This window comes from Sebastes umbrosus, chromosome 21 (genome assembly GCF_015220745.1).
Source record: "Sebastes umbrosus isolate fSebUmb1 chromosome 21, fSebUmb1.pri, whole genome shotgun sequence".
NCBI lineage: Eukaryota > Metazoa > Chordata > Actinopteri > Perciformes > Sebastidae > Sebastes > Sebastes umbrosus.
Window position 1 is genome coordinate 23,284,453 of NC_051289.1, and position 21,081 is coordinate 23,305,533.

The 21,081-nt window shown below is 42.4% G+C and overlaps 1 protein-coding gene across 3 annotated transcripts in view; it reads left to right on the forward strand.

Moving 5' to 3' along the window:
• LOC119480529 (partitioning defective 3 homolog) overlaps nt 1–21,081 on the forward strand; it is a 431,832-nt gene that overhangs the window by 176,859 nt on the left and 233,892 nt on the right. The window lies entirely within an intron of this gene.

Below are 21,081 nucleotides of genomic sequence, written 5' to 3' on the forward strand. Positions count from 1 at the left end.
TCTAACCAGTCGATAAATTCACTTTAGTGTCAAACAATTCCATCTGAGACTTGGGGAGCTCCAGCTCTTCAATCCCTCGCCACCCTTCCACGCACACACACACACACACACACACACACACACACACACACTGCCAAATGTGGCATGGAGAAAAGCCTGCTCTATCAGCCCATATACGCCAAGGCCTTATGAGTTATTCTTTATATAAACAGCTGACATTAACGTTGGCCTATTATCCCACTGATGAATGCTAATGGGCCTTCCCGCTCAGCATCACATATACACACACATGCTTACACATGCGCACACACATTCGGATCTGGCTGAGTGCCTCTCAACTGTATTATTTTGCAGCCTTGATGAGGGACCGGAGGCCATTATCATGAGCTGCACCAGAGGCGGGAATGACACCAGCTGTCAATCATAGAGGGATTTAACCCTATCAAAATGGCTCACATGGAGGGAGACGGAGATGTTTGATGCACATACCCAAAAAAAGTCTGAGTTTTAGGGTTTCAAAGAAAGTGATAGACAGAGAGACATTTTATTATAGATACTGCTTATCATGGGTTATTTATAGAACAAAACAAATATCTATTTTAATATGTTATTTGTTGGCTTACTGATGCTTTGAAATTATGCTTCAAATAGTCATGCCCATAACAAATTAAAAGAAAGAGAGATTTGGAGACAGAAAGCATTACATAACGGAGTCAAAAACATGCCTGAGTGGAAGCAGCTCTGATCAGACATCTTTGAACAAGACTCCGACTGTGGGAGTTCCTCCCTCTCTTTGTTGTCTAAATGAGACACCTTGTCTGGCGAGTTTTAAAGGAAACCAAAGTGGCGAGGTGCCCGGCTAAATCATCGAGCCAGCCCTGTTGAAAGGAGATGAGTTTGTTCGACTTCAAGCCGGAAGAAGAGAGCCAGGAGCAGTTTGAACACACTCCTTTCCTTTTATATTCACACGTCAAAGATTCCTCACCAAACAAACACAGATTGCCATTTATGAACTGATTCATCTACAAAATGTTATTTTTCTCACCTTTTTTTTTTGGCTCTCCCACTTCAGTTCATAGCCAACAGTTGTTTTACTAGTGTTCACACAGTGCCGCTTTATTTCTTCACAATCACTGGCTATGAAAATAAAGCACAGTGAATGAATATATGAATATGTATTAACAATTTTTTCTCAAAGTGTAAAATTTGCAAATCCTTTGGAGAAATGTAACTTGCTTTAAGGAGTAATTACAGTATTTGTCAACCATATTTTTGTCTAACTGTGTAGTATAGCAGCGAGTTGACCTCTAAATGGATTATCTATGCTATGTTGGATAACACAGTTACAGAGATTAGGGGTCTACTGTACTTTCAAGGTAGATTTACAGTTTGACTCAGAAATAACTGTGTGAGCTGATTTCTGTTAAACTGAAGTGTTTTGGAAAGCGGTGAGCTTGCATTCCCTGCCCCAATCAACATTATCACTATCATAAAGCTCTACAATGGCGGTAGTGTAAATGCCATCATAACCAATAGTCATAATGGACAGACATATTATAACACCCAGGTTGACAAAACAAACACCTTGTAAATGAAAGTCCGTTTTTTTATCAGGGCATTAAATAGACGTTATCGGTCACTTTAAGCACCATAGATGTGGATCAGTAGGGGCCTACGACGCCTGTAAAAGTGAAACTTAAAATATACTGTACTGTATATTATACTGTTTTACTTGCACCAACAAAACCAAAGAAAATTCCTAGTGTATACCCTTTACACCTTGCAATAAACACCATTCTGATTCTGATTCTGATTCTGAAAGCAACACGCTGTAGTTAAGGCAACAAAACCACAACGTCTTTAGGTTTATGCAACAAAAACAGTTAGGTAAGGTAACACCATTACAACGTCTTTAAGTTTAGGCAAAAAAAAAAAAAAAAAAAAGTTAGACTTAGGCAACATCGTGACAATGTCTTTAGGTTTAGGCAACAGAACCACTTGGTTAAGTTTAGGGAAAAAACATTGTGTTTTGGCTTTAAATAACTACGTTTCAGAAGTGAAAGTGAAATGTAATGCTTGTGAACACAAAGACTACCACACGTTGGTTTCACAATAGATGCAAACTCTGGTGTCCTGCAGTGAAAACCCTGTATTTTTTTGCCCTATCCATCGCCCCCCAATCTCCGCCCCATTCCGCTTCAGCTACTGCCACTTCGGTTGCTGGAGGTCGCTATCGTGTTCTTTTACACCTTCTTTCGGTGATCACCCATGTGAATCAATGATGAGACCTACAAGTAGGTGTAGCAGGCCCATATTGACCCACATCTATGGTGCTTATAGCGACTGATAACACCTATTTAATAGCCTGACAGTCTAATCCGCTGTTTTTTGTGACTTTACTGCCAAGCCAAACCATAGCTTAATTTTCACTTGTTTCATTGAAAAAACAATAAATACAGTGGTAGACATTTCATAATCAGAATATGTTCTGAAGTGGTGGATCTCCAAAAAAGAAAAAAATACTTTGGAAAACCCTTAGGTGGGTCAATTCTGCACGAAAGTTAGCGTTTAATTCTCTGCGCTGTTGTTGGTGAGTGAACTTCGTCTCCTCTCCCGACTAGCTTGTTGGTAAAGCCCACACAGTCTGCAGACCCTGAGGCGAGCCGCGGGCAAAGTTAGAGCAGTTGAGCATGGAGAGAAAACACAGCAGTAACCCCCAAAACCCTGCCTGCCTGACACAGTCTCTCTTTCTTTCTGTCTCTCTCTTTCTGTTTGTACCTGTCTCTCTGAATGACTTCAAGACCAATACAGTCATTGGTGAGGTTGGAGAGGAGAGCTCACCTGCGTCTCTTCTCTCCAGGGCTATCTGGTGGATGCAGCGTTGGCAGCGTGGCGTGCGTTAGGTTCAGATACATCTGGGCTGATGTTTGATAAAGAGCAGATGGGGGGGTTTTGTTGTGTGCAGGAGAGTGCACAGAAAAACAGCAATCCACATTCCAGAGCAGCGCAGTCAGTCCCGCTGCGGTGTCCTGTGTCTGCAGAGAGGACCTTGCACTCATCCAGGACTTGCCTCTTAATTCCCCCTGAAACACACACAGGAAGGTCGGCTGGCTCTAAAAAAAAAATGGTTGCATGAGTAGATGAGAGCCCTTGTGCATGTTTAGTCTATAGAAGAACACTTCAATGTATACATGCGAGATGTACTCTAAAAGATGTTTTCTAATTGCTGCCCAGCGGGCCTGACCAGTTGGTGCTGCTGTTTATTCAACAGTGACTCCAAGCACACGAAAAAATACATATTTTTATCCCCTATTTGGTATAATCTCTGTTTATAGCCGTCTTCTCATTTCTCTCTTTCTTTTTCCTGCTCATTCTTTCAACACTACAAAAAGTCACTTATGTAATTTTTGCTAATACTTATAAATCCACTAATCTGATTTATAGTGACTTTCTTTCAGTGGAATTATCTCACCTCTATTAAGCATTAGCTTAAGAAAAGACTTCATTTAAGAATCCGATAATACATTACAAACTGTACATTTTTATACCGTGGACCCTTTTTTTCCCCTCCTCTCTGAGTGCTGTGTAAATGGCAGCTCACCAGAGACTCTCCGGTCCAGCCTGGGACCTGAGTGAGGACAACGTAGCCTTGAGCCTTGTCACAGTGGCCTGTCCTCTCTTAATTAGCCATCGCCGCTGAACCCCTGCCGGAGCGTCACGACCTCTGACTGACCAGAGCAGGTTTTCTCCTAAGGCCCGCACTGCTTGTTAAGCCTCATTTAGTACTGGTCGCCAACTCTTTTCACCTCTAAGTGGGCTCGGGCAGTTAGCTTTAGCATTATAATGACTTGTAGTGAGTGAGTGAACTGAAAGTGAAAATGCCATAATGATTATACCATAAGAACAAATTGAAAGAAAAAGAGGACAGAGGAACATACCCCTGCTTATTACTTCTTTATGGAGGACTTTGACATCTAATCTTCCCGTATGGGAGCAAACAACAACACGACTTTCTTACAATAATATATCAATATTATCACTTTTCTCAATATTTTGGGGATGCAAAAATGCAAAACTGTGCCCAAAGTTTTGGTATTGAGCACCAAAACTTTACTCTGCAAAGCACACCTTGGTTAAAATGACAAATCTCCCAATCCTGGATTATGGCAATTTAACCTACAGATTCGCCTCCAAAAATCCTTTTCAACACTGATCACTGTAATCTGTTTTCTCTAGTCAACTGGCCATCACTCCATACCAGGCGTCAGATCCACTGGTGTCAGTTCATTTATAACAATATCATTGGCAAAACCAACCCTCCATATCTCCGCTCACTACTCAATATCTCCAACAGTAACCATAATTTACATTCTAGCAAATTCATCAGTATGGTCGTTCCAAAAGTCCGCAGCTCTTTTGGTCATCACTCGTTCCAGTTTGCTGCTCCTAGTGACTGGAATGAGTTGCAAAAGATGCTCAACACCCTCATTCCGTTACCCTCCTTTAATAACTCATTACAAGCCACATATCACTGCACCTGCTTCTGAATTTGCATTTGTATATCAATTGTTGTATATACTGTATATTTTGTGATTTTTTTAAATTTTGTCTAATGTTCTGCCTCTTGGCCAGGACGTCATTGGAGATGTTAATTGGTTCTCAGTTGACTTATCTGGTTGAATAAATATAAAATAGATAAATAAAATAAAAGAATAATAAAATTAACTTTTTGGAGCAAAATCAGATTTTACAGCTCTTTCTAAATTAGATAACTTTGCCTATAAAGTTTCACCTCAATATGCATCAGCCACCAGCTGTGTGTAGAGTCCTGCACACAGCCTGAAGCAACAAAATACATTATAGAGTTAGTGTAATTCTGTTTTAGATAAGTGTGTGTGTGTGTGTGTGTGTGTGTGTGTGTGTGTGTTCAGATGATGTGATCAGGCATCACACACACACACACACTGTTGGTAGTGTGATTTAGATGATTCATTTCACAGCAAGGAAAATAGATTGTAAATGTGCAATTATATAAATAATTCTATTTAACATCTCATTATTAACTTAACATCTTTGTTAGCAATAAACGGCAGTCATATTCACCACACGTGTGTGTGTGTGTGTGTGTGTGTGTGTGTGAGATTTATATTGAGTACACGACACTTAATCATCCACCAGCTTTTTCTGGCCAGAAGCTTGTCTCGCTCGGCTCTCTGCGTCTATTAGCATTCAGCAAGGCTCCCCTCTCACCTTCACACACACACACAACATAGACACGCCGGGACAGACGGAGAATGAGAATGATAGAAATAAGTGCTTAACAATTCAGAACAACTTTCACAACTTAATCCCAAGCACATAACACAGCAGACAAATGTAGTTCCCAAGGACAGCATGTGAAAGGGCCTCCAGCAGGGGACTGAAAGAGAGACAAAGCCCAAAATGTTGCTCTGTACTCAGAATTGGGAATCAGCTTCTTTTGGAAAAGAAGAAGAACAAAAAGAGCTGTCATTCTCTGACAAAGTTTCATGTCACATTGGCCTTTTCTTTCCCCTCTAAGCAAGATATCTCTTTTTTTTGTTCTTGTCTTCTTGCCTTTTTTTACTTCATTGAGAATTGTGCAAATCATGTCTCTTCTCTTATCTTGTCTGAACAGGAGAGGAGGCGGCAGACATTTTTTGGAAGTTGCCAACACTCTTCTCTATCAGCTGTACTCTAGGCTGAAAATGTTTAACCTGTCTTGCTCTGCGGGGCTGTGTTGTGTGTGACTAGACAGTTCAGATTAGAGTTTGACTGATTCAGGCTTCAGAAGGTTGTTTCTATCTTTCAAATTTGACTATTTATATGTAAAATCTTCCCACTGAGAATTATAATTAAATTGTTACTTTTGCTTCTATAATTTTAGTTTTGTCTGAGTGGAAAAGCCTCTGAAAATGCATGTGGGTAAAGCAAAGGAAAAGTAGGGCTGTCAAAATGAACGTGATAATAACGCAAAATAACACAAATTTATTTTAACGCTACTATTTTTTTTAACACATTAACGCAATTGATCTTTCGGAGGTTGTAGCAACTTAATTTTAAGGCTAGAGTGAAGATACTGGCGTCATATGGAACTACAAAACTTGAGGAACCCATTGGTATGTCATACTAGCTTTTTGCTAATGAGGCTAAATAACGCTCCAAATTTAAGCTGCAGTTTAGCGAAGAAAAACTGTCATGGCCATTTTCAAAGGGGTCCATTGACCTCTGACCTCAAGATATGTGAATGAAAATGGATTCTAGGGGTACCCATGAGTCTCCACGTTATACACATGCCCACTTTATGATAATCACATGCAGTTTTGGGCAAGTTATAGTCAAGTCAGCACCCTGACACACTGACAGCTGCTGTTGCCTGTTGGGCTGCAGTTTGCCATGTTATGATTTGACCTGTGAGAGTTTCTGGACAATATTGGTCATTGTTTTGTGTTGTTAATTTATTTCCAATAATACATATATGCACATTTGCATAAAGCAAGCATATTTGTCCACTCCCATAGTACATTTTGAACATAAAAAATGTGTGATAGACTTGCGATTAATCGTGATTAACTATGGACAATCATGCGATTAATAACGATTAAATACTTTAATTGATTGACAGCCCTAAACAAAAACAATAAAAGTTGTTGCGTTGGAATTAGTCTACAGTTAATACTTCATCATTATATTCAGCAGTTGATTAAACACAAGCATCATTCCTGCTTTATCTGCAAAGTGACACATCTAGTTTCCAGTGTAAAGGTACTTGTCAGTGTCCTTCCCCTCCGTGCTGAAGCCGTCTTTCTCCATCCTCCTGTGTTCCTCCTGTCAGGTCATTAGTACTCACTGAGCTACGGCTGCTCTTCATCTCTCCTCGTCTCAAATTTTCTCTCCAAAGTTTGCACTCGTCTTCTCACTTCCTCCTCTTTCGGCTCCCTCTCTCTCCGTGGTTAATTACTGCTCAGATATCGTTCCCTCTTGCCCGTTCACCCCGTCGCTGCGAACAGCCCTTCAGCAAGGCTGTCTGTGCTTCGCTTGTAAACACATCACCTTTTCTTTTTTGGGCAAGTTCTGTTCAATTCTTCCCCCCCCCCCCTTGCTTCAAAACACTAAAGACGAGTGGATGTAATAAAACAGGGACAGGTGAATAATCTGTTTCCCATGTCTGTCCCCTCTACCTCCCTCCATCCTCGTTTCTGTCCACACCACCTCTACAGTATCAGGGTGGCTATCCCTCTCCGCACCGCTGGCCGCGAACGTGTTAATTCTTGATTAGGGTTCACGCTTTCGCCTTCTCCGATTTGCTCCGTGGAGTGAGAAATCACTTTCTCAATGAGAATAATTGAACACGGGCAGGGGGGTGCCAGCTCATTACCCACAAATCACAGGGAGCAGGGGCACCTTAGCCGAAGACAATAATGACTTCAGGGAATAAAACGGGGGCCGCCAGCGTGGAGCCGAAAACCAGCGTGGGCAGCGGAGAACAAAGCTGGGAGAGGAAGATGCACACTCTTAACAATGTTTCTTAAGGTGAAATCATTTTGTGCTTATCTTCCTACATTTTCACTTGAATCCAATTACTTTTTTTCCAAGGGGGGGGCAGTGTCTAGGCTTTGGAGGGGAATCTTTTGTAGGAGCATGGCCGATATTCAGGCGAGGTGATGCTGCTGTGAAGTTAATTATACCCCTCTGGTTGGTATGCCAAAAAAAAAAGATGTCTTCCTTAAATGATCATTCAAAAACACCAAAACCTGACTCCAACTCAAAGAACAAGAGAGAAACATAGAGGTAAATGAAAGTATATTCTGCAGCAGCTACATCTAAAAAGCTATTTTTTATGGCCAACACTGAGGTTCTAGATGGACTTTGATGATTGACAGTGCCAGATTTCCCACAGTGCGAAGTCATTCACTCCTATTTATTTGATTTCTTTCTACTTTCTCACCCTCTCTTTCTTTCACTGCCTTTTTTTTTATAACACGCCACACATTTCCACTCTCCGCAGAGTGCCAAATGAGTCCACTCCGACACAATGAGCTCCATTGTCACAATAGGCTTTTCTCACTGTTTTATAGGTCCCATTAGGGGGGGGGGGCAATGCTTTTAAGTTGCTGAAGGAATGTAATAAGGCCCCGGCCGACAGTAAACATCCACATCTCGGGGCCACAGAGAAACATGAGACGGAGGGCTGCTTCGCCATCTCGGCCGAAGAGACCCGTTTCATTTGCATCGGCCGGAGAACAAAAGCGGTCACAGTTGAATGTGAATGGAGAGGAATGAGGTGGCTTCGTTTCAGAGCCAAGGAGATGGAGGAATAGAAAGCCTTTTAAAGAGAGAGGGGTGAGGGAGGAGAGACATGGTAGTGGGCCAATCAGTCCATTTCTGTTCCTCCCATACAGATGTAGCCATGGTAGCCAACCACTTTGTGCTGCACCACTGAGAGCTATTATTTGGATTCATTCAGATATCGCTCTGTTCTTGAGTGCGCACCATTTCTGTTCAGTTGTATTTCAACATTTGATGGAGAGAAGCCTACAGCAACTTATGAAGGAATGCATACAGAATATGTGTGGCAGCGTAATGGTTGTAAAGGTCACGCTGCCACATCAGGATGAAGATGTTACCGAGTAGTACTTTGTGTGTGTGTGTCCATCAAATGTCAAATTTTCTGTCAAATAGTCCTTGAACATCATCTACCTTGTCATTCATTGTATGCCACTTTGGAACAGAGATTCCTGTAAGTAGAAGTGAATATATAACTTATAGCCAGATAAAGCATAGACGCTCAAGTAGCCGTTGGTGTTCGGAGATGAACTCACTGAGACTTTAAATGAGCTTTACATATGATAGATAATCAATCACAGCAAACATTGTGCAGAGGAGGTGGAAGTACAACAAATAGTTTGAAATGCCGTCTGACAGGAAGCTCTGACATCACAGATTTCAGCATTACACGCACTTACTATACTGAAACTCAAACCTGAAGACAAAGATGAAGATAATATGAGCTTTATATCTTATTTTTATCTTACTTTATACTTTATGACATCACAAGTTTGAGTTTTATCACTCTAGTTTTTGGATTTCGGAGAGAGTTGTTCATGCTGGTATTTTTTTGGACTGTTTTAGACCATCGGAAGATCATGTATGAATTTTGAAAATGGGCGTAGTTCCCCTTTAAGGAGGCTGATGTTTGTCAGCTAAATCTAAAATCTTGGATGTTGCAGCATCCCACCAACACATTAATTCACCATCCAGAAGACAAATGATATCACGCTTGACTGCTATAACCTTGAAACTTGTTCTGAACTGAACTTGAAATTGTACTGTAACTTTCATCAAGGTACCACTATGTCCCCAGTGATAGATTACCTATCTCCAGCTTGTTTTAATACTCATATTTCAATGAAGGCATACTTGTTGCAACTCATAATGTAATAACTGTGCATAATGTAATAATTTAAACGTAATAAAAGCTCATAATGTAATAATCAGCATAAGAAAACCATGAGCGCACAATATAATAACAGTTTTTGCATAATAATAATAATACATTATTACTATATGAGAAAATTATTACATTATAAATAAATGTTCTTTTTTTGAGTATGGAAACGCCTCTGACATTCAGCTAAATACATGATGCAAGAGGTATTTTTGCTATTAACCCAATGTTTATTTTGTAACTTTTTACAAGCAGAAACACAAGAACACACAGAAACATAATAACAAAGATGATATCAAAAATTTAACATGTTCTGCAGTAAAACATGCAAAATCACTGGAATAATCCTTTGAGCTTCTCAATATGGAGGGTTTTAAGGGATGAAATTAAATATATATTTATGTATTTTTGTATTTTATTAAACCTTTATTTTACTAGGACATTCTCTCTGAGATATAAAATCTCTTTTTCGAAGAAGTCCTGGCCAAGAGGGCAGCATAAAAAGTTTCACATAAAAGCACAAACAGCAAACTTAAAACAAAACAGCAAAATGTTAAAAACAACATAAGAAATTCTCACATAAAAGAAACAAGCAACAGACTTATAACAAAACAACAAAACAAGAATAAATGAATAATTTGATAATTTAATACTTGTCATAAATAAATAAATCATACATTAAATTAGACTTTAAACATATAAATGTTATTTTTTGTGTATTTATTTATTCATTTGCACTTAGTTTTGGCTCTTAAAACCCTCCATATCTCGAGGCTGGATGCCAAAGTTGCATTTGATAGCCCAGCTAGCGTTAATGGTGTCATTCTAGCAAGGAGCATCTCTGTAATGGCCCGCGCTTCTCCCCACAGAGCACTTTTCCATTGGAATCCTCTCCTCTTTATGCTCCAGGTATACAGGCCATGGGAGCTGTTGTGTAGAATAGCACTCCTGCCGAGCTCCATCACAACATCCTCTGATATTCCCACATGTAATCATAATTTCAACCAGAACCACGCTGACAGTCTTTTCCATTTAGAAAACAGCGGAGCAGAGAAACACCAGTCGGTTTGCTCGTCGGGGTTTTATGTGTGTCCGTCGGGTTGGAGAAGACGAGACACCTGCTGATGTTGTCGTATGATTGGCTCAAACATGAACAGATACCTTGAGATGTAAGTGTGCCTATGGGTACCATGTTTGTGCGTTGTAGGTGTGTGTCTTCACATGTGCGATGTTTACATGCTGCAAATTGGCTACCCGTGCTCCTGTTTGTTGTGGCGCTGATGATTTCCCCGTGCTCTTATCTCATCAGTGTTTGCAATCACTCGTCGTATTTAGCGAGTAAATTATCTCCAACTCTAATTAGCACACTCGTTTGATCAATCGATATCTTGTTTAATCACACACAGAGCCACGACGTATGCAAACACAAAAATGACTTTTTTTAATATTAGAATAAATACAAGTTTGTTTGTGTAACTCAGAGAGCGCCCCCTACATCCTCCCTTTCATTCCTCTTTCCTCCCTCTTTCTTGACACCCCACCCACCCACACCCCGCCCCTCCTTTTCTGGGTCCACTAGATTACCGTGGCTGTGCCGGAGTCTTTTGGGACCTCTCTTCATTACCGGCCCTCCACAGGCCCCTCATCTCCACACGGCCCTCTTCATTTAGCCCTGGCTGAGAGCAAGGACTCGGCCAAATGGCTCCCCCCCCCTCCCCTTATCCAAGAATTTCAGCTTCCAATTAAAATGAAATGGAAAAGCGCCCCCCACCTTTTCCCCCACACTGCTCCCATGATGCTACAGATGAGCCCCCACTCACCCCACCTGCTCAAACAAGGCAGCAAACAACGGCTGATCTGTGGAAAAGACCCCTGTAATAACTCGCTGCAATGTGTACCAAGGCTTTGCTTTCCACTTAATTATTCATAGTTCAACATCATTCACCCTCATTCCCTCTTCTTCATTTCCTCCTTCGTCATGTTCAGTGTATTTAGAGCTGGAGGTCACAGCGTGTTAAAACATCCTATATAGAAAATGGATGAGATTCCTTGTGTGAATAGCTGCTCTCCATATATTAACTCCCAACGCTGCCATTATTACTCGCTGATAACATTTGCATCACAGTAACTGTTGTGTTGTATAGTTTATAGGATGATAATTTGGCAGCGTAATTCATTGGCAGCCACTGTACTACTCAATAAGTCAGTGTGATTCTGACTCACGTAATTGCAGGAGCGGCTACTGAAAATAATAATAACAAAAAAAGCAAATGTATTTAATTGCAATCCAGATCTGAAACCGCGGGCGCTCTCATTGAAATTCAAACACCCGCTATTATTTCAACGGGGGTAACTTTCGCTCGCTGACCTTCACAGTTTGAAAGATAGATTAAACGTTCTGAGCAGTGGAAAGCAGACTGTCCTCCCACTTAATAAGCTCAAAATGATGATTAATCTGCGAAAAGCACCACAGAGCTCTTTTTAATGCATGGATAAAGACCTGGGATTCAGCTGGGACCTTCCGCTCAGCTGGGCTGCGCACTCAACCCCCAGGATTATCTGTTCAGAATCACCTCCCTCCACCTAAGCCAGGTGTCTGGGAAGGCATAATATCCCTTTTGAACTATTTTTTTTTATGCACCAGATACTTTTAAACACCCCTTTGAAGTGCTATTCTCATTCAAAAATGCTATGCACATTTCTACTGTATTCAAACAACATTATTCACAGAGCTCGTAAGAGTAAGAAGTGCTCTGGACAAAAGCCGGTGACGATAACTCAATTCGCAGTAATTCCTACCCGTTTGAACCTCCGGCTCTCTGGTACAGGAGCGGTCTGCTCCGGTTGCGGCTGTTATTGATGAGGTTTGGAAAAAAGTCTCGGGCCTCTTCGTCCGCTTTGGGCCTTTGTTATTGACCTGGTGATTGATTTAAGCCCTCATAATTAGCAGGCCTAATTTAATTAAAGTGCAATTTAACGATACAGTGGGCAAAGGCAAAGGCAGCTGTGTCATTGATAGATCAGTCCAGGCCTGATATGAAACAGGCGCTGGCAGATGATGTATTCCGCACAAAGCAGGTCTCTCCCTGTCGGGGGCTCAGGGAACAAAAGAAGAGACGAAGATTACAAATAGGGAGAATGAGTGGAGTAAAGAGAGAGAGAGTCGGGCCTTTGTTTTTTCCAAATATCAGCCTACAAACAGCGCTGTCCGCCTCTCGCCCCCACCCCTCCGAATCTCGCCGCCCTCCGTCCTGATGTGGACAAATGCAGCCTCACATCTCTTATCTAATTTGCTTAACAGCATTAGGAACCGGTCCCGTCCCTGTAATTTGCTTCAAGTAAATCCATGTCAGAGCCTGAACTTTTACGAGCTCGAAGCCATGTCTTTCCAAAACAAAACAAAGAGAGGCAGATTTAGAGAGTGGAGATTTTTGTTGATTAAAAATAGGTGCTGGGATGAGGAAGTTACATTAAACTTGGCCAGCTGGGAATACAATATACCATGCATATCATTGGCAGGGAAATATATAATTGAGAATGGAGATATATTAATTAGGGCTGTCAAAGTTAATGCAATTTTAAAGCTGAAGTGAAGATACATCATATGAAACTAGAAAACCTAATGAATCCATTGGTACCAACCATGTCATACTAGCTTGTCTCGAAAGAGGTTAAATAACGTTCCAAACTTATTCTAAATTTTGGCGAAGAAAAAACTGTCATGGCCATTTTCAAAGGGGTCCCTTGACCTCTGAACTCAAGATATGTGAATGTAAATGGGTTCTATGGGTACCCACGAGTCTCCCCTTTACAGACATGCCCACTTTATGATAATCACATGCAGTTTAGGGCAAGTCACAGTCAAGTCAGCACACTGACACACTGACAGCTGTTGTTGCCTGTTGGGCTGCAGTTTGCCATGTTATGATTTGAGCATATTTGCCCACTCCCATGTTGATGAGAGTATTGAATATTTGTCAAATCTCCCTTTAAGGTACATTTAGAAAAAAACAAAACGTGCGATTAATTTGCGATTAATCGCGTTTAACTATGGACAATCATGCAATTAAACACAATTAAATATTTTAATGGACTGACAGCCCTAACATTAATAAATGGAAACATAAAGCCTCATGCCCCCACTGGAGTCGGTTATCATTTATCTTTAATGATATTGTAATTGATATTGCTTTGGATTCTTATCAAATTCTGGTTTTAGCTGCTGGAAAATCATTTGGGTGAGAAAAACGATTTAAAAAGCAAAGACCACCTTTATTATAAAAACAATAATCTTGTCATAAGTTACATCTTAGTTTATGTTTTTTTTTTTTTAAATTGAAAAAAAAAGTGTTTTCTGCCTTGCCATCCACAAGATGGATTTTTCCATATATTCCAATAAAGTGTTCCAATAATCATGAGCTGATTATGAGGCATTATGGCTATGAAAACGCTGCTTTCATCAACCATGCTGAAGAAAGGACTGTCAGGACTGTAGAGAAAGTCCAAAACTTTTCTGTCAGGATGGATAAGTGGAATCAAAAAGCTTGTTTCCTAAAAAAATGTTTCCAATGCGGAACAGGTTCATGATACCCAACCCCGCTCCCCACTGTCCTAACCTAGCACAACAACTCCTATTTGACTCCCCCTCGTCATCATCAAAAGGAATAGTACATCTAATGTGGAATGCGAGTGCTCTCCTTTGAACAAGGCTGGAGCCCATGGGTGCGGGGTGTGAAATATGAAAGACAACACATGTCCTCATCAGAGGACAGCCGCCGCCTCGGCTTCTCCCCTTGGCACACAAACATAGGACTGTAGTATCCTAACCTCGCTCGCTCCGTCTCTCTCCCTCACAGACATACGAACCAGAGAGCTAGCAGGCACTGGGGTCACACCGCTTTGATTTCCTTCCAGATCTGCAATTTCCAGTCCAACAGGGAGCTAATAGTTTGCCAAACAAATGAAACATTCATTGAAAGAGTCCCCGATACACTACGCTGTATATTCTGTGTACAACTCTGAATACAATGAATCATCATTGTATTGAAATCACCCTTAGCTTACATCATCATGATGCTAAAGATCATAACAATATAAAGAAGATAAGAGAGTAGGCTAAAACGGGTATTTGCCGCTTTGCTGACAACCATTAAGTGCCATTTAGGGAACTTGTGGGTAGGATGAAGGAGGTCATTATGACCCTTCATCATCCACTAACCAGGTTAACTCTTCGCTCAGCCTTTTATAATGTTCCCCCATCCCCAACATAAATGTAAATAAGTGTCTCATAAGCTCAGTCATTGTGACGTATTAGTTGTTGTAATGGCGTTGGAGTCCGATGGGCTGGTGGGGAATGAAGGGTTAAGGATAGTTGAGAGAGAGAGAGAGAGAGAGAGGGTTTGGCCGGGTCGTCGGGTGCAACAGTCATGTCCAATCTATTCACAGAGGCCATTTTGGAGCGTAATTTGGCCCCGATGGCAGTTTCCTCTGAGGGCATGGATGTTGAGGGATAAAAGAGCTTCTGTAACACGCAGAATATTCTTGTCACCGCTATGACCAGGTCATCCTACACACACTGCATATGCCATCCATCAGCAGCTGGTGAAGGCAGCTGCTCTATTTTGACAAGTCGGGATCATCTGCGGTTCAAATTTAGGTGACAAATCTTTGTGTCCAATGCCACGAAGCTTCTTTTAAACTGCTGATTGATTCAGCCAGATTCTGGCGCTGGTCACTACTCCCTTCTGGGAGGGTAGAAAACCAAAGATCCCAGAGACTTCAATGCAATGTGACATGTGTTTGGATTGTAATTTTGACATGTTCGTCATCTCTTGTTAACGAAACGTTTGTTTTATGCACATATATCTAATAATTATTTTGCGACCTTTTCTGAACCTGAGCGTTCGCGATATCTTAATGAATGAAGGTTGATCGCCGCCACATCCCTTCAGTCTTCCCCCCGTCCAACACAGTGGCCGGATATTGCTTATCCAGACATCTATACATATTTAATTGCATCCCGTTCGTCTGAGTGTTGTCTGTAAATAACCAACGTGTTAATAGCCAACTGTTTGATCTATAGGCTGAGATTTAGTTGGAGACGACAGTCTGATGCTGCTATAACATTAATGTATGACTGTGTTACTGCAGCAGCCTCAAGCTAACGTTAGTCACCAGCATCAGCGATGACGCTATGCTGGTCTGGTCTATAGCTTGGAGTCAAAAAGACCCTCTATTTTACCGTTTTTAGGACATGGCAGCAGAATAAATCAGATATCAGCTTTTTGGGATTTATTGTTGGTGCAACCTACTACACAGCAATTCTTCGGCATAGCGTTATTACTATTGTAGGTTTGTTTAAAGTAGAAGTTTGGAGACATTTTTCCTGTTTACGCTGTTGCCGTCAATGAGGGACATGGGGCCGTGGTCATGAGAACCTACTCTGGATGACGTGTTGCCGGTCTGATGTATTGGTAATTGCTTTGTGAGGTCAAAGGAACTTTAACAGGACAATTAGGAGTTTTTCCCGGCAGCTTGTCTTTGTATGTCAATGCCATTGTGCAATGCAGCCGTACACTGAAGTCCTTTTCGGTCTTCTCTGTTGTACAGTGGTTTAGTCGAACTGCATTAACTGGAGGTAATGAGGGTACAATTATGGCTCCTTAACCTTTAGTGCGGGAGAGGAAAAACCTCCGCCTCTGCTGCTTTGCTTTTTTTTCCCTCCTTGTTACACCTCTGCTCACTGAAAACAGATCCTTTTCACATGTTGCCATCGTTTGTTACCTTTGGCTGGTTTAATGTTTCCACAAGGGGCGCGTGTCACCTCGCACAATTAATGTTTCATATTTGTAGCCGACCCACATCAGGAGCAGGGCAGTCTTAGTAAATATTTCAACAGCCATTTTTTGCTAAACGCTCCGATTCAATTGCTTGTTTCCTTTATATATATTTTTTCATACAGCTAACACGCCACATTGTTCATTTTGTGATAATTCCATATCCTGTTTTTTTTTTTGCCGGGCACAGACGGCCCATTGTAAGGGGAGCGCGTGACATCGCCTGACAGCGAGGCGAGGCCTCCTCCTGCACATGAAGCCGTCACACAGATGTGGCCCTATAGGAGGGGTGGTGGCCGGCAACACACCATTGGCTGTGACCTTTGACCCTGTCCTTGTTAAGCCCTTGACGCCAAAGATGGGCTCAGGAGGGAGTCCTCACCCTTCTCCCCCCCCTCTTTCCCCCTAGCAGCTACATGTTGTACTTGCCCATGGCTAATGGCATGACACACTCACACACACGCTTACAGTAGGTGTCCTTTAGGACAGCGGTTGATGGAGGATGACAGCTCCTCAGCACACCCACCCTTTGCCCCAACCCCCAAGCACTGGGCTTCAATATATGTGTGTGTGAGCAGACAGCTGCTACCTCCCTTCCTCCCCTTCCTCCCACTCTTCGTCTCTCTCAGTGGTCCTCTCACCGTAGTATAACCTGTCCGTCCATTTGAAGGTAACAAGACTCTGCACTTTGCAGCTCTCCCTCTTTCTCTCTCTCTCTCTCTCTCTCTCTCTCTCTCTCTCTCTTTTCTTATATGACTCTCAATAATCTAATGCTGCAGCTGTCCGATGGCCAACCCTTTTGCTTTTTTGCTTCCCTTCATTGTTAAAGAGGCTGGTGGATTTTTTGGCCACAGATCAGGGCTCCAAGCCCTCCCTATAGTGCATGGAAGGAAGGGAGAGAGAGATGAGGGGAGTGAAGCAGAGAGAGAGAGAGAGAGAGAGAGAGAGAGCTATGAAAGAGTGCCGTGGAGAGTTGAAAAGCTTTGTTGCTTCCCCACTCCACTGGTTACCAAGGGATCAACAGGGTGCTAAAAGCACTCAAGGGAGGAAGAAATGGAGGGTTTTTTAGAGAGGGGGAAGTGTTAGATTCAGAATGATGGAGAGACAAAGAAAGAGAGAAGAGGGGCAGAGAGAGATGGATGTATATTTAGCCCGTGTCTCTCCTCGGCTGTCACTCAGTGCACGGCTTTGCCACTGACACGAGAACAGGCAATAAGTGGGCTAGCAGTGAATATAAAGAGATATGGCTTCTTCTTCTTCGTCTTCTTCTCCTGCCCCTGCTCTCAAGGACACACTGACCCCTGCAACACTGACTCAACTCAGCCACTATATAGGAAGAAATCAGCAGCTACTCCTCAAGGACTTCACTGCCTGAAATGTCAATCTTAACAAGTAATTATGTATCGTATTCGCAGTCTTTGTCCAGAGTCTCTAATGAAGAGGCTGAGCCCTCGCTGGTTGGACAGCCCCGTTTTTTTACTCTAATGAACCACGGTGGCCACTCAAGCACTGCCTTTTGAATCCAGTGTCAAGTGTCAATCATGTGTTTTCTGTTTATGGTGGAAATTTACTGGCAGATGAAGCGTGCTGTGCATTCAAATGTGAGAATGAAAACACTCACATTGGCTGAGAAATCACTGCTCGTACATCAAAACACGAGCACTTTACAAAACTAGTAGTGTAAGACGGGTTGTTTCAGCTAGATATTACAACGGTATGTTTCACTTTAAAGGTGCTAAACGTTTGTACATTTTTCACAAAAAAACATTACAAATCCTGCCAAAGCATGTGAAATGATTCCACTTTGATTTCTGAAGTAGTTCAACTGTTCCACAGATGTCCTTGGACAGAAAGTCAATATCGGAATCAGGAGGGTGTAAGGCGGATCGCTGCACTTGTATCAAGGAGAAAACAGTTAAGCAAGTTCTTGAAACAAGTGGAAATCTCACCCCCGTTTGCAGATTATCCTGCTTTTAACAAAGCAACGGTTTTAATGAGGCTGATTTTACATAATATTTTCCGTCCCATTGCTCTCATTCACAACTCCTTTTCTCTCTCTTCTCAACTGCATTGCCAACTCACCCTGGTTCGCTCGCTCTCCTGAAATGTCTTTCTTTTAGTCCTTTGGTGTCGTTTTCACAGCTCCTCTCAGTTTTTCACACCAGTCGGCTGGAATATATACCTGAATAGAAATATCACCTCGCTCGAGTGCTGCTCTGATATCTACTCGTGCCATTTTTTTGGCGATTGTTCCTGTCACATTCACACACTCAACTCAGCTTGCACTGTGCTTTCGGCCTGGTGCGAGCGAAGGATCCCTTCACCTCGGTGCTCTGATACAGTGTCTTTCCTTACTTTACTTCTTCTTTGTTCCATCACATGACATATCTCTAGTTTTTCTTTAGGGATGCTAATTTTGAATTTCTTTTCTAACCGATAACCGACCCTTGTTAACCGATTATTAACCGTTAACCGACAAGATTAGTGCGTTGCATGCAGCGGTGCTACTTTTAGTGCCTAACAAGCCACCCAGGTTTACAGGTTTAATCCATCATTTATCACCAGCTGCAGTGTATGTGCAAAAACAGACAACTGAGTCCCCAGTTCACCCATCCGGGAGAGTTACTGTAGCAGCTGTGACGCTGTGTGTATTGTCATGGACACATCGTCTCCGCCGCATCATTTAGTTTGTCTGCCATGGCGTACTCTGTGAGCACGGTGTAACTTTAGAGAGTGGCCGGTCGAGAGACAGAGCGTGTGTGTGAGACGAGGGTGTACTCTTGTGAACCCGGCGTAACGATACCGAGTGTCCGACAGACCGTGTGTGTGACGGTGAGTATGGAGTTATCAGTAACGCCATAGCTGTGAGAGTAGCAGTGCAGTGTGTGTACAGTTTATTTCTCGGTGAATTTTATTTATTTATTTATTAATTTATTTGACAGGGACAATACATCTTCCCAAAAGCCAAGCTCCCGTGTCTTGCTCGCCAGCCACCTGCTGATTAAAGTGAAGGCGGTTAGCCCTGGCCTTAGCAACAACACCGGCTTAGATTCTCTTCTCGTGTGCTGTTAAGGTGGACCATCTATTCTCCTTTAAGTGACGGGTCGCTCCTCTGAGATTTGCTCAGCTTTTTATTTAATATTTAATATTTCTTTTAACCTAAACCACACTTTTTAATGTCGGTTAAACGGTGAATTATTAACATCCCTATTTTTCTTACATTTCAGCAGAAAGATGCTAAGTGGGAAATCACAACCCACTTTTAATCTACAGTAGCAAACTAACAGACAGGAGATTGTTGCTGAGAGCTACTGTTACTGGAGTTAATTACATGTCACTCTGTGTGATGATACACTGTGAATCAGCTCTCCTCTCAGATCCCTCCGTTGTCTAATGAGACAAAGACGTCGAGCACCATCGCCTCCTTCATTTTTCTTGCTGAACATGAAATTAAAGTATTCCTTTGGTTTCCAAACTGTTTCTGCCATTCTCATTATATAGCATATTTAATACAGTATATGGTCTTATATTTATTCTTCTTGTCCAATTTCACCTGTCGTCTCCACTCCCGTCTTTATTCATGGTTTCCCACAGGTGGTCAGGTCCTTTGTGCACAGCGTATATATGGATAAAAAAAATATCCAGCCAATCCACCTGGGGGGTTTTCATAAAAGGCTTTGTGAATAACGGGCCCCGCGAGGCACCCGGGACCTCAGCTGACACATAATTAAAGACAGGGCTGACTGATTGACTGACTCATTTTCATACGGAACGGTTTGAGAAGGGAAACAGACAGGTAAGGGCGAGTCGGGGTCTCTTTAGGTATAAACCGCCGATGAAAATTTCATGCCCCCCACTCTTATAAATAAATAGCGGAGTGCGAGTCCCGCTGTGTCACGGCCCGCGTGTCGCCGAAGATATCCCGGGCTCTGAAAAGGGTTGAATCTATTTCCATAAAGAAACCAGAATGGCACAAGACCTATTTGGATGTGCTTGACATTTTAGTAAAAGAGAGAAAAAGAGGGAGGCGAGGGGGTGAGGGGCGGGGGGGGGGGGAATAGCGGTGGCTAACAAAGCGTTTCAGCAGACCCTCCCAAGGAGACAACGTGCTGTCTGAGGGGCTGACAAGCACACACATACACACAGAAACACACACACACACAAGGATCAGCGGTTACTAACAGGACTGGAAGCAAACACTGAAATGACCTCGTCCTTTTTAAATTTGAAATGTTCAGTGTGCTTATGACTTGTTGATGAATCTCCCCAGCTCCTCCCTTAACTAACCTTCAACAGAACTTGAAATTGAACCCTGTGTTATTAGATGATATGTCTCCCTCCTGTTCTACATGCAGCATGTCAGCACTGCTTGGAAGTGCCCTGCTCAATCTGTACCATCCACATAAGGAGAGCTCAGATAAAGATTTCATAACCCATTAAGGAGAGCATGAAGCCGCTCTCGTTCCAGAGCCTAGTTAAGTCCTCAGATGTCTGGCCGGCCTGTAAAAAGCCACCGCCTCCCGGCCGCGCTGTCTAATGGCCCTGAAGGAAGATGAGTAAATGAAATGAAGAGAGTGAGAGAAACAAATGACAGCGGGCACAACCACTTTCCTTCGCTATAGACCCCGATCGCATCACCGCAAAAAAAAAAAACGCCGGCGGTGCCACGCCCCAGGCCAGACCTGATTGATTGAGCGGGAGCAATCGATCAGGGCCACTTTGTCACTACGGTCCCTGAAGTTTTTGGCTGGGGAAGGATGTTTCTGTGCCGCCCGTCTG